This window comes from Coffea arabica, chromosome 2c (genome assembly GCF_036785885.1).
Source record: "Coffea arabica cultivar ET-39 chromosome 2c, Coffea Arabica ET-39 HiFi, whole genome shotgun sequence".
Lineage (NCBI taxonomy): Eukaryota > Viridiplantae > Streptophyta > Magnoliopsida > Gentianales > Rubiaceae > Coffea > Coffea arabica.
This window is the reverse complement of record NC_092312.1, coordinates 46,064,646-46,079,305: the sequence shown is the minus strand read 5'-3', so window position 1 is coordinate 46,079,305 and position 14,660 is coordinate 46,064,646.

Here is a 14,660-nt window from a genome sequence, read left to right as displayed (position 1 = left end):
CATACTACCCACCCTTGTAGTATCATCCATTTCTATCCGGATTTGAGGACAAATCCTTCTCAAGTGGAGGGGACTGATGTGTGCACGGACCTTAGCCCAAGTAATGATCCAGTTCGAGTTCCTTTGGGCCCAGTCACACGTGCACGGGCCAAGCGCTTCAAGGAGTCCCTTCAAGCTCTTGCGTGAAATGTTCAAGACCAACAAGGAGTCCATCGGGATATTGAAGGCTTGGAAGGTGATAATCAAGTTGTCTACATGATGATCCAAGCCCATGAAGAGAGCCCATGAAGGTTTGGTCGACTAAGCCCTGGGCCTTAGTATTAGGTTCAATTGCTTAGAGTTGGATTAGATTAGTTTATTTGAGTCATGGCCCGGCCCACCTTGTCAAAGGAGTGGCCGACCTTCCTTGTCTAGTTTCTTAGGGTTTTATTAGCCCCTTAGCCTATATAAAGGCTCACTTTGTATGATTAACGGGTGCACAATTTTGATAATAAAATTCTGATTTGTTTCTCTTCGACTTATTGAGAGCATTCGAACCTGGGTTCTTGAGCAATCTTGCGTATTGACCTTTATTGTTCTACCGACCTATCCACTAGAGTATTCACCTTCAATTGGAGTCGCCGTTCTACCACCTTCAATCAATTCGTGTCGTCCGTTTTGGTTTTGGGTTCCACAATCCAAGCGTTGGACAACCTCACTACATCCTTGGGCAAGCGTGTTACGTGTCTTGAAACGAATTGATCGAGGACCTTATCAGTTGGCTTCAGAGCTTAGGTGAAGGTATCTTTCGTTATATCCTTGTTTTTCGTAGTTGCGTCGAAGGGTTTTTGTGTTTTGTCCGCTGCCTTGTTCAAAAAAAAAAGATGAAAAAAATGACACTGTTCACCGTTACTGTTCACCGACACTGTTCACGTTACAGTTTATCCGAACACAAAATCTGTTGGTGTGTTATCCCTTTTGTGTTTGTGTCTAGTTTGTCGATAATTTCTGTCCAAAATTTGCCGAAAGGTTGTGTTCCCAATTCTGTCTTGGTCGTTAGTCATCACTTGAGCAACAAGAAAACAAGTGGGGCGGCGGCTAGGGTTTCTACTTGCGGCTAGGGTTTCATTTGCACTAGGGTTTCTTTGTTTCAAATCTGTCCGAGTATTGCTTGCTTCATCCAAGTTGTTTACTTAATTTCCAAATTCATTTAGGAAACTAAGTAAAGCACTTGGATAGCTCCTTTGTTTTCACTTGGCTACTCTCCTACATTCTCTCCTACATTTTAGGAACACTACCCACTCCTACATTTTAGGAAGCTAGGGTTTCTATCTTTTATGTTCCGATTCGTGCACTTCCATTTCTGTCCGCCACTATTGGCCTTCCAAATTCGTCCATTCCCACTTCATTTTGCACCCACATTTGTGTCTTACCTTCTTGGTTACTCTTATGGCAAAAGTGGTGACAATTATTCGACTTGAGCGGCCTTTCTCAACTACAGAACCCAACAGGTAAAAGTATTTGGTAAGTCAATTAGAGTGACATCCATATACACGAGTGCGAGTGGATACACGTAAGGGAGCGTGAAAGCCAACATCTTCGGTTTCGTTGCTAACTTTTTGCAGGTTCCCTCATACATCATGGCGATTACAAGACGCATAAACACTAGCCCACAGAAGTGGCATTACGCGGTGTAGATGAGCAATTGGACCTCGTCAAATCTCAGTTGCTTGGTTGGTTTTATACTCGTTGCGGTGTCAAAGATAAAATTTGTAGCTTGCCCATCGATGGGAGTTGTGAAGTCATCCTTGCAAGTGCTATCATGGTTGAGAAATTAAATCTTCCAACCATTGATCATCTTCAACTGTACAAGTTGATGAGTACTCATGGTGTTGTTTGGGTTACTAAGCACACACTTGTACCTATTCAAATCGGCAAATATGTGGACGAGGTGTTGTGTGATGTAGTCCCAATTCAAGTGACACCTGTGTTGTGGGGCAAAGCATGGATGTCGAGGCGAGAAGTTAAATATGACGGACATACTAATAAGTACGCCTTCTTATTTAATAGTCGTCGTTTTGTACTTGTATCACTTACTTATGACCAGCTTTGTATTGATCTAGCATACATGAAAATGAGCTTGAGCGTTATAGAATGGAGAAAAGGCTAGATGAGGGAATTGTGCCTGAAGAGGTAAAACCCGAGGGAGTTGAAAGCAACGAGATGAAAGGGTCAGCTGTTGAACTAGAAAAAGAGATGGAAAAATCTGATGAGATGGGTGGTAAAAAGGAAGAAAAGAGAGAGAGTGGGCTGATCTTGAACAACCCGGTGAAGGCCTATTATTTTCCTAACGAACTTACCTTTGCTTTGTTTAGTGTTTCTTCTTTTATACAGATCAGGCAAAGGGAAGTTGAGCTGTTCTTAGTGCGTTCCATTCCAAAATCAATTATAGGCTTTGCAAGCCTCCAAGAGTTAAACCCCGTTGGTATCCATTCATGGAACAATGTCAACTCAAATCAGTCCACACCAAAAGGGAGTTGATTCGAGCTTATCTTGAAGGGAACACTCCACATTTTGGGGATGGTTGTGTACCAAGGGTTCGTTTAAAGAACAAGTACCTCAATGACCATTGTGATTTTCGTCTTGCTCTTAGTACACATGAAGCTCCAACATCACCAAATCCGCCATGGGACCTTGCAAGTGTGTTCTGGCCGGAGTTCGATTTCATGGGATACACTTCACACCACTTTGAGGACCCTTACCTCGTGACCACAAACGATCAAGTTGAGCACACATTGAAGATAGTTTGTGAGATTCAAGGTTCGACAAGGGTTATTTTCCAACTTAGCACGTGGGTTTTGCATTGGATGACGTCTGTAGCAATCGTAACAAGATTGAGTCAAAGGCATGTAACTCGTCTTTTCACCATTCGTGCTTCAATTTGTGGGCAAATTGCTTTCATGGAGAGGGGAATTATACAAACAAGAGGAGCCATTGGAGTAAAGCCATGAGTTTTTCTTGGCTGGTTTTGAGCATTTTCAAACTAACCAAGAGACATGTGCACCGAATCATAGTATGAGGGCCAAAATGTGGTGGCATTAGATTTGGGCTTCACACTACCAACACTTGTAGTATCATCCATTTCTATCCAGATTTGAGGACAAATCCTTCTCAAGTGGAGGGGACTGATGTGTGCACGGACCTTAGCCCAAGTAATGATCCAGTTCGAGTTCCATTGGGCCCAGTCACACGTGCACGGGCCAAGCGCTTCAAGGAGTCCCTTCAAGCTCTTGTGTGAAATGTTCAAGACCAACAAGGAGTCCATCGGGATATTGAAGGCTTGGAAGGTGATAATCAATTTGTCTACATGATGATCTAAGCCCGCGAAGAGAGCCCATGAAGGTTTGGTCGACTAAGCCCTGGGCCTTAGTGTTAGGTTCAATTGCTTAGAGTTGGATTAGATTAGTTTATTTGAGTCATGGCCCGGCCCACCTTGTCCAAGGAGTGGCCGACCTTCCTTGTCTAGTTTCTTAGGGTTTTATTAGCCCCTTAGCCTATATAAAGGCTCACTTTGTATGATTAACGGGTGCACAATTTTGATAATAAAATTCTGATTTGTTTCTCTTCGACTTATTGAGAGCATTCGAACCTTAACTTGCTTGGCAAGGGTTCTTGAGCAATCTTGCGTATTGTCCTTGATTGTTCTACCGACCTATCCACTAGAGTATTCACCTCAATTGGAGTCGCCGTTCTACCACCTTCAATCAATTCGTGTCGTCCGTTTTGGTTTTGGGTTCCACAATCCAAGCGTTGGACAACCTCACTACATCCTTGGGCAAGCGTGTTACGTGTCTCGAAACGAATTGATCGAGGACCTTATCAGTTGGCTTCAGAGCTTAGGTGAAGGTATCTTTCGTTATATCCTTGTTTTTCGTAGTTGCGTCGAAGGGTTTTTGTGTTTTGTCCGCTGCCTTGTTCAAAAAAAAAAGATGAAAAAAATGACACTGTTCACCGTTACTGTTCACCGACACTGTTCACGTTACAGTTTATCCGAACACAAAATCTGTTGGTGTGTTATCCCTTTTGTGTTTGTGTCTAGTTTGTCGATAATTTCTGTCCAAAATTTGCCGAAAGGTTGTGTTCCCAATTCTGTCTTGGTCGTTAGTCATCACTTGAGCAACAAGAAAACAAGTGGGGCGGCGGCTAGGGTTTCTACTTGCGGCTAGGGTTTCATTTGCACTAGGGTTTCTTTGTTTCAAATCTGTCCGAGTATTGCTTGCTTCATCCAAGTTGTTTACTTAATTTCCAAATTCATTTAGGAAACTAAGTAAAGCACTTGGATAGCTCCTTTGTTTTCACTTGGCTACTCTCCTACATTCTCTCCTACATTTTAGGAACACTACCCACTCCTACATTTTAGGAAGCTAGGGTTTCTATCTTTTATGTTCCGATTCGTGCACTTCCATTTCTGTCCGCCACTATTGGCCTTCCAAATTCGTCCATTCCCACTTCATTTTGCACCCACATTTGTGTCTTACCTTCTTGGTTACTCTTATGGCAAAAGTGGTGACAATTATTCGACTTGAGCGGCCTTTCTCAACTACAGAACCCAACAGGTAAAAGTATTTGGTAAGTCAATTAGAGTGACATCCATATACACGAGTGCGAGTGGATACACGTAAGGGAGCGTGAAAGGCAACATCTTCGGTTTCGTTGCTAACTTTTTGCAGGTTCCCTCATACATCATGGCGATTACAAGACGCATAAACACTAGCCCACAGAAGTGGCATTACGCGGTGTAGATGAGCAATTGGACCTCGTCAAATCTCAGTTGCTTGGTTGGTTTTATACTCGTTGCGGTGTCAAAGATAAAATTTGTAGCTTGCCCATCGATGGGAGTTGTGAAGTCATCCTTGCAAGTGCTATCATGGTTGAGAAATTAAATCTTCCAACCATTGATCATCTTCAACTGTACAAGTTGATGAGTACTCATGGTGTTGTTTGGGTTACTAAGCACACACTTGTACCTATTCAAATCGGCAAATATGTGGACGAGGTGTTGTGTGATGTAGTCCCAATTCAAGTGACACCTGTGTTGTGGGGCAAAGCATGGATGTCGAGGCGAGAAGTTAAATATGACGGACATACTAATAAGTACGCCTTCTTATTTAATAGTCGTCGTTTTGTACTTGTATCACTTACTTATGACCAGCTTTGTATTGATCTAGCATACATGAAAATGAGCTTGAGCGTTATAGAATGGAGAAAAGGCTAGATGAGGGAATTGTGCCTGAAGAGGTAAAACCCGAGGGAGTTGAAAGCAACGAGATGAAAGGGTCAGCTGTTGAACTAGAAAAAGAGATGGAAAAATCTGATGAGATGGGTGGTAAAAAGGAAGAAAAGAGAGAAAGTGGGCTGATCTTGAACAACCCGGTGAAGGCCTATTATTTTCCTAACGAACTTACCTTTGCTTTGTTTAGTGTTTCTTCTTTTATACAGATCAGGCAAAGGGAAGTTGAGCTGTTCTTAGTGCGTTCCATTCCAAAATCAATTATAGGCTTTGCAAGCCTCCAAGAGTTAAACCCCGTTGGTATCCATTCATGGAACAATGTCAACTCAAATCAGTCCACACCAAAAGGGAGTTGATTCGAGCTTATCTTGAAGGGAACACTCCACATTTTGGGGATGGTTGTGTACCAAGGGTTCGTTTAAAGAACAAGTACCTCAATGACCATTGTGATTTTCGTCTTGCTCTTAGTACACATGAAGCTCCAACATCACCAAATCCGCCATGGGACCTTGCAAGTGTGTTCTGGCCGGAGTTCGATTTCATGGGATACACTTCACACCACTTTGAGGACCCTTACCTCGTGACCACAAACGATCAAGTTGAGCACACATTGAAGATAGTTTGTGAGATTCAACGTTCGACAAGGGTTATTTTCCAACTTAGCACGTGGGTTTTGCATTGGATGACGTCTGTAGCAATCGTAACAAGATTGAGTCAAAGGCATGTAACTCGTCTTTTCAACATTCGTGCTTCAATTTGTGGGCAAATTGCTTTCATGGAGAGGGGAATTATACAAACAAGAGGAGCCATTGGAGTAAAGCCATGAGTTTTTCTTGGCTGGTTTTGAGCATTTTCAAACTAACCAAGAGACATGAGCACCGAATCATAGTATGAGGGCCAAAATGTGGTGGCATTAGATTTGGGCTTCACACTACCAACACTTGTAGTATCATCCATTTCTATCCAGATTTGAGGACAAATCCTTCTCAAGTGGAGGGGACTGATGTGTGCACGGACCTTAGCCCAAGTAATGATCCAGTTCGAGTTCCATTGGGCCCAGTCACACGTGCACGGGCCAAGCGCTTCAAGGAGTCCCTTCAAGCTCTTGTGTGAAATGTTCAAGACCAACAAGGAGTCCATCGGGATATTGAAGGCTTGGAAGGTGATAATCAATTTGTCTACATGATGATCTAAGCCCGCGAAGAGAGCCCATGAAGGTTTGGTCGACTAAGCCCTGGGCCTTAGTGTTAGGTTCAATTGCTTAGAGTTGGATTAGATTAGTTTATTTGAGTCATGGCCCGGCCCACCTTGTCCAAGGAGTGGCCGACCTTCCTTGTCTAGTTTCTTAGGGTTTTATTAGCCCCTTAGCCTATATAAAGGCTCACTTTGTATGATTAACGGGTGCACAATTTTGATAATAAAATTCTGATTTGTTTCTCTTCGACTTATTGAGAGCATTCGAACCTTAACTTGCTTGGCAAGGGTTCTTGAGCAATCTTGCGTATTGTCCTTGATTGTTCTACCGACCTATCCACTAGAGTATTCACCTCAATTGGAGTCGCCGTTCTACCACCTTCAATCAATTCGTGTCGTCCGTTTTGGTTTTGGGTTCCACAATCCAAGCGTTGGACAACCTCACTACATCCTTGGGCAAGCGTGTTACGTGTCTCGAAACGAATTGATCGAGGACCTTATCAGTTGGCTTCAGAGCTTAGGTGAAGGTATCTTTCGTTATATCCTTGTTTTTCGTAGTTGCGTCGAAGGGTTTTTGTGTTTTGTCCGCTGCCTTGTTCAAAAAAAAAAGATGAAAAAAATGACACTGTTCACCGTTACTGTTCACCGACACTGTTCACGTTACAGTTTATCCGAACACAAAATCTGTTGGTGTGTTATCCCTTTTGTGTTTGTGTCTAGTTTGTCGATAATTTCTGTCCAAAATTTGCCGAAAGGTTGTGTTCCCAATTCTGTCTTGGTCGTTAGTCATCACTTGAGCAACAAGAAAACAAGTGGGGCGGCGGCTAGGGTTTCTACTTGCGGCTAGGGTTTCATTTGCACTAGGGTTTCTTTGTTTCAAATCTGTCCGAGTATTGCTTGCTTCATCCAAGTTGTTTACTTAATTTCCAAATTCATTTAGGAAACTAAGTAAAGCACTTGGATAGCTCCTTTGTTTTCACTTGGCTACTCTCCTACATTCTCTCCTACATTTTAGGAACACTACCCACTCCTACATTTTAGGAAGCTAGGGTTTCTATCTTTTATGTTCCGATTCGTGCACTTCCATTTCTGTCCGCCACTATTGGCCTTCCAAATTCGTCCATTCCCACTTCATTTTGCACCCACATTTGTGTCTTACCTTCTTGGTTACTCTTATGGCAAAAGTGGTGACAATTATTCGACTTGAGCGGCCTTTCTCAACTACAGAACCCAACAGGTAAAAGTATTTGGTAAGTCAATTAGAGTGACATCCATATACACGAGTGCGAGTGGATACACGTAAGGGAGCGTGAAAGGCAACATCTTCGGTTTCGTTGCTAACTTTTTGCAGGTTCCCTCATACATCATGGCGATTACAAGACGCATAAACACTAGCCCACAGAAGTGGCATTACGCGGTGTAGATGAGCAATTGGACCTCGTCAAATCTCAGTTGCTTGGTTGGTTTTATACTCGTTGCGGTGTCAAAGATAAAATTTGTAGCTTGCCCATCGATGGGAGTTGTGAAGTCATCCTTGCAAGTGCTATCATGGTTGAGAAATTAAATCTTCCAACCATTGATCATCTTCAACTGTACAAGTTGATGAGTACTCATGGTGTTGTTTGGGTTACTAAGCACACACTTGTACCTATTCAAATCGGCAAATATGTGGACGAGGTGTTGTGTGATGTAGTCCCAATTCAAGTGACACCTGTGTTGTGGGGCAAAGCATGGATGTCGAGGCGAGAAGTTAAATATGACGGACATACTAATAAGTACGCCTTCTTATTTAATAGTCGTCGTTTTGTACTTGTATCACTTACTTATGACCAGCTTTGTATTGATCTAGCATACATGAAAATGAGCTTGAGCGTTATAGAATGGAGAAAAGGCTAGATGAGGGAATTGTGCCTGAAGAGGTAAAACCCGAGGGAGTTGAAAGCAACGAGATGAAAGGGTCAGCTGTTGAACTAGAAAAAGAGATGGAAAAATCTGATGAGATGGGTGGTAAAAAGGAAGAAAAGAGAGAAAGTGGGCTGATCTTGAACAACCCGGTGAAGGCCTATTATTTTCCTAACGAACTTACCTTTGCTTTGTTTAGTGTTTCTTCTTTTATACAGATCAGGCAAAGGGAAGTTGAGCTGTTCTTAGTGCGTTCCATTCCAAAATCAATTATAGGCTTTGCAAGCCTCCAAGAGTTAAACCCCGTTGGTATCCATTCATGGAACAATGTCAACTCAAATCAGTCCACACCAAAAGGGAGTTGATTCGAGCTTATCTTGAAGGGAACACTCCACATTTTGGGGATGGTTGTGTACCAAGGGTTCGTTTAAAGAACAAGTACCTCAATGACCATTGTGATTTTCGTCTTGCTCTTAGTACACATGAAGCTCCAACATCACCAAATCCGCCATGGGACCTTGCAAGTGTGTTCTGGCCGGAGTTCGATTTCATGGGATACACTTCACACCACTTTGAGGACCCTTACCTCGTGACCACAAACGATCAAGTTGAGCACACATTGAAGATAGTTTGTGAGATTCAAGGTTCGACAAGGGTTATTTTCCAACTTAGCACGTGGGTTTTGCATTGGATGACGTCTGTAGCAATCGTAACAAGATTGAGTCAAAGGCATGTAACTCGTCTTTTCACCATTCGTGCTTCAATTTGTGGGCAAATTGCTTTCAAGGAGAGGGGAATTATACAAACAAGAGGAGCCATTGGAGTAAAGCCATGAGTTTTTCTTGGCTGGTTTTGAGCATTTTCAAACTAACCAAGAGACATGAGCACCGAATCATAGTATGAGGGCCAAAATGTGGTGGCATTAGATTTGGGCTTCACACTACCAACGCTTGTAGTATCATCCATTTCTATCCAGATTTGAGGACAAATCCTTCTCAAGTGGAGGGGACTGATGTGTGCACGGACCTTAGCCCAAGTAATGATCCAGTTCGAGTTCCATTGGGCCCAGTCACACGTGCACGGGCCAAGCGCTTCAAGGAGTCCCTTCAAGCTCTTGTGTGAAATGTTCAAGACCAACAAGGAGTCCATCGGGATATTGAAGGCTTGGAAGGTGATAATCAATTTGTCTACATGATGATCTAAGCCCGCGAAGAGAGCCCATGAAGGTTTGGTCGACTAAGCCCTGGGCCTTAGTGTTAGGTTCAATTGCTTAGAGTTGGATTAGATTAGTTTATTTGAGTCATGGCCCGGCCCACCTTGTCCAAGGAGTGGCCGACCTTCCTTGTCTAGTTTCTTAGGGTTTTATTAGCCCCTTAGCCTATATAAAGGCTCACTTTGTATGATTAACGGGTGCACAATTTTGATAATAAAATTCTGATTTGTTTCTCTTCGACTTATTGAGAGCATTCGAACCTTAACTTGCTTGGCAAGGGTTCTTGAGCAATCTTGCGTATTGTCCTTGATTGTTCTACCGACCTATCCACTAGAGTATTCACCTCAATTGGAGTCGCCGTTCTACCACCTTCAATCAATTCGTGTCGTCCGTTTTGGTTTTGGGTTCCACAATCCAAGCGTTGGACAACCTCACTACATCCTTGGGCAAGCGTGTTACGTGTCTCGAAACGAATTGATCGAGGACCTTATCAGTTGGCTTCAGAGCTTAGGTGAAGGTATCTTTCGTTATATCCTTGTTTTTCGTAGTTGCGTCGAAGGGTTTTTGTGTTTTGTCCGCTGCCTTGTTCAAAAAAAAAAGATGAAAAAAATGACACTGTTCACCGTTACTGTTCACCGACACTGTTCACGTTACAGTTTATCCGAACACAAAATCTGTTGGTGTGTTATCCCTTTTGTGTTTGTGTCTAGTTTGTCGATAATTTCTGTCCAAAATTTGCCGAAAGGTTGTGTTCCCAATTCTGTCTTGGTCGTTAGTCATCACTTGAGCAACAAGAAAACAAGTGGGGCGGCGGCTAGGGTTTCTACTTGCGGCTAGGGTTTCATTTGCACTAGGGTTTCTTTGTTTCAAATCTGTCCGAGTATTGCTTGCTTCATCCAAGTTGTTTACTTAATTTCCAAATTCATTTAGGAAACTAAGTAAAGCACTTGGATAGCTCCTTTGTTTTCACTTGGCTACTCTCCTACATTCTCTCCTACATTTTAGGAACACTACCCACTCCTACATTTTAGGAAGCTAGGGTTTCTATCTTTTATGTTCCGATTCGTGCACTTCCATTTCTGTCCGCCACTATTGGCCTTCCAAATTCGTCCATTCCCACTTCATTTTGCACCCACATTTGTGTCTTACCTTCTTGGTTACTCTTATGGCAAAAGTGGTGACAATTATTCGACTTGAGCGGCCTTTCTCAACTACAGAACCCAACAGGTAAAAGTATTTGGTAAGTCAATTAGAGTGACATCCATATACACGAGTGCGAGTGGATACACGTAAGGGAGCGTGAAAGGCAACATCTTCGGTTTCGTTGCTAACTTTTTGCAGGTTCCCTCATACATCATGGCGATTACAAGACGCATAAACACTAGCCCACAGAAGTGGCATTACGCGGTGTAGATGAGCAATTGGACCTCGTCAAATCTCAGTTGCTTGGTTGGTTTTATACTCGTTGCGGTGTCAAAGATAAAATTTGTAGCTTGCCCATCGATGGGAGTTGTGAAGTCATCCTTGCAAGTGCTATCATGGTTGAGAAATTAAATCTTCCAACCATTGATCATCTTCAACTGTACAAGTTGATGAGTACTCATGGTGTTGTTTGGGTTACTAAGCACACACTTGTACCTATTCAAATCGGCAAATATGTGGACGAGGTGTTGTGTGATGTAGTCCCAATTCAAGTGACACCTGTGTTGTGGGGCAAAGCATGGATGTCGAGGCGAGAAGTTAAATATGACGGACATACTAATAAGTACGCCTTCTTATTTAATAGTCGTCGTTTTGTACTTGTATCACTTACTTATGACCAGCTTTGTATTGATCTAGCATACATGAAAATGAGCTTGAGCGTTATAGAATGGAGAAAAGGCTTGATGAGGGAATTGTGCCTGAAGAGGTAAAACCCGAGGGAGTTGAAAGCAACGAGATGAAAGGGTCAGCTGTTGAACTAGAAAAAGAGATGGAAAAATCTGATGAGATGGGTGGTAAAAAGGAAGAAAAGAGAGAAAGTGGGCTGATCTTGAACAACCCGGTGAAGGCCTATTATTTTCCTAACGAACTTACCTTTGCTTTGTTTAGTGTTTCTTCTTTTATACAGATCAGGCAAAGGGAAGTTGAGCTGTTCTTAGTGCGTTCCATTCCAAAATCAATTATAGGCTTTGCAAGCCTCCAAGAGTTAAACCCCGTTGGTATCCATTCATGGAACAATGTCAACTCAAATCAGTCCACACCAAAAGGGAGTTGATTCGAGCTGATCTTGAAGGGAACACTCCACATTTTGGGGATGGTTGTGTACCAAGGGTTCGTTTAAAGAACAAGTACCTCAATGACCATTGTGATTTTCGTCTTGCTCTTAGTACACATGAAGCTCCAACATCACCAAATCCGCCATGGGACCTTGCAAGTGTGTTCTGGCCGGAGTTCGATTTCATGGGATACACTTCACACCACTTTGAGGACCCTTACCTCGTGACCACAAACGATCAAGTTGAGCACACATTGAAGATAGTTTGTGAGATTCAAGGTTCGACAAGGGTTATTTTCCAACTTAGCACGTGGGTTTTGCATTGGATGACGTCTGTAGCAATCGTAACAAGATTGAGTCAAAGGCATGTAACTCGTCTTGTCACCATTCGTGCTTCAATTTGTGGGCAAATTGCTTTCAAGGAGAGGGGAATTATACAAACAAGAGGAGCCATTGGAGTAAAGCCATGAGTTTTTCTTGGCTGGTTTTGAGCATTTTCAAACTAACCAAGAGACATGTGCACCGAATCATAGTATGAGGGCCAAAATGTGGTGGCATTAGATTTGGGCTTCACACTACCAACGCTTGTAGTATCATCCATTTCTATCCAGATTTGAGGACAAATCCTTCTCAAGTGGAGGGGACTGATGTGTGCACGGACCTTAGCCCAAGTAATGATCCAGTTCGAGTTCCATTGGGCCCAGTCACACGTGCACGGGCCAAGCGCTTCAAGGAGTCCCTTCAAGCTCTTGTGTGAAATGTTCAAGACCAACAAGGAGTCCATCGGGATATTGAAGGCTTGGAAGGTGATAATCAATTTGTCTACATGATGATCTAAGCCCGCGAAGAGAGCCCATGAAGGTTTGGTCGACTAAGCCCTGGGCCTTAGTGTTAGGTTCAATTGCTTAGAGTTGGATTAGATTAGTTTATTTGAGTCATGGCCCGGCCCACCTTGTCCAAGGAGTGGCCGACCTTCCTTGTCTAGTTTCTTAGGGTTTTATTAGCCCCTTAGCCTATATAAAGGCTCACTTTGTATGATTAACGGGTGCACAATTTTGATAATAAAATTCTGATTTGTTTCTCTTCGACTTATTGAGAGCATTCGAACCTTAACTTGCTTGGCAAGGGTTCTTGAGCAATCTTGCGTATTGTCCTTGATTGTTCTACCGACCTATCCACTAGAGTATTCACCTCAATTGGAGTCGCCGTTCTACCACCTTCAATCAATTCGTGTCGTCCGTTTTGGTTTTGGGTTCCACAATCCAAGCGTTGGACAACCTCACTACATCCTTGGGCAAGCGTGTTACGTGTCTCGAAACGAGTTGATCGAGGACCGTATCAGTTGGCTTCAGAGCTTAGGTGAAGGTATCTTTCGTTATATCCTTGTTTTTCGTAGTTGCGTCGAAGGGTTTTTGTGTTTTGTCCGCTGCCTTGTTCAAAAAAAAAAGATGAAAAAAATGACACTGTTCACCGTTACTGTTCACCGACACTGTTCACGTTACAGTTTATCCGAACACAAAATCTGTTGGTGTGTTATCCCTTTTGTGTTTGTGTCTAGTTTGTCGATAATTTCTGTCCAAAATTTGCCGAAAGGTTGTGTTCCCAATTCTGTCTTGGTCGTTAGTCATCACTTGAGCAACAAGAAAACAAGTGGGGCGGCGGCTAGGGTTTCTACTTGCGGCTAGGGTTTCATTTGCACTAGGGTTTCTTTGTTTCAAATCTGTCCGAGTATTGCTTGCTTCATCCAAGTTGTTTACTTAATTTCCAAATTCATTTAGGAAACTAAGTAAAGCACTTGGATAACTCCTTTGTTTTCAATTGGCTACTCTCCTACATTCTCTCCTACATTTTAGGAACACTACCCACTCCTACATTTTAGGAAGCTTGGGTTTCTATCTTTTATGTTCCCATTGGTGCACATCCACTTCTGTCCGCCACTATTGGCCTTCCAAATTCGTCCATTCCCACTTCATTTTGCACCCACATTTGTGTCTTACCTGCTTGGTTACTCTTATGGCAAAAGTGGTGACAATTATTGGACTTGAGCGGACTTCCTCAACTACAGAACCCAACAGGTAAAAGTATTTCGTAAGTCAATTAGAGTGACATCCATATACACGAGTGCGAGTGGATACACATAAGGGAGCGTGAAAGGCAACATCCTCGGTTTCGTTGCTAACTTTTTGCAGGTTCCCTCATACATCATGGCGAATACAAGACGCATAAACACTAGCCCACAGAAGTGGCATTACGTGGTGTAGATGAGCAATTGGACCTCGTCAAATCTCAGTTGCTTGGTTGGTTTTATACTCGTTGCGGTGTCAAAGATAAAATTTATAGCTTGCCCATCGATGGGAGTTGTGAAGTCATCCTTGCAAGTGCTATCATGGTTGAGAAATTAAATCTTCCAACCATTGATCATCTTCAACTGTACAAGTTGATGAGTACTCATGGTGTTGTTTGGGTTACTAAGCACACACTTGTACCTATTCAAATCGGCAAATATGTGGACGCGGTGTTGTGTGATGTAGTCGCAATTCAAGTGACACCTGTGTTGTGGGGCAAAGCATGGATGTCGAGGCGAGAAGTTAAATATGACGGACATACTAACAAGTATGCCTTCTTATTTAATAGTCGTCGTTTTGTACTTGTATCACTTACTTATGACCAGCTTTGTATTGATCTAGCATACATGAAAATGAGCTTGAGCGTTATAGAATGGAGAAAAGGCTAGATGAGGGAATTGTGCCTGAAGAGGTAAAACCCGAGGGAGTTGAAAGCAATGAGATGAAAGGATCAGCTGTTGAACTAGAAAAAGAGATGGA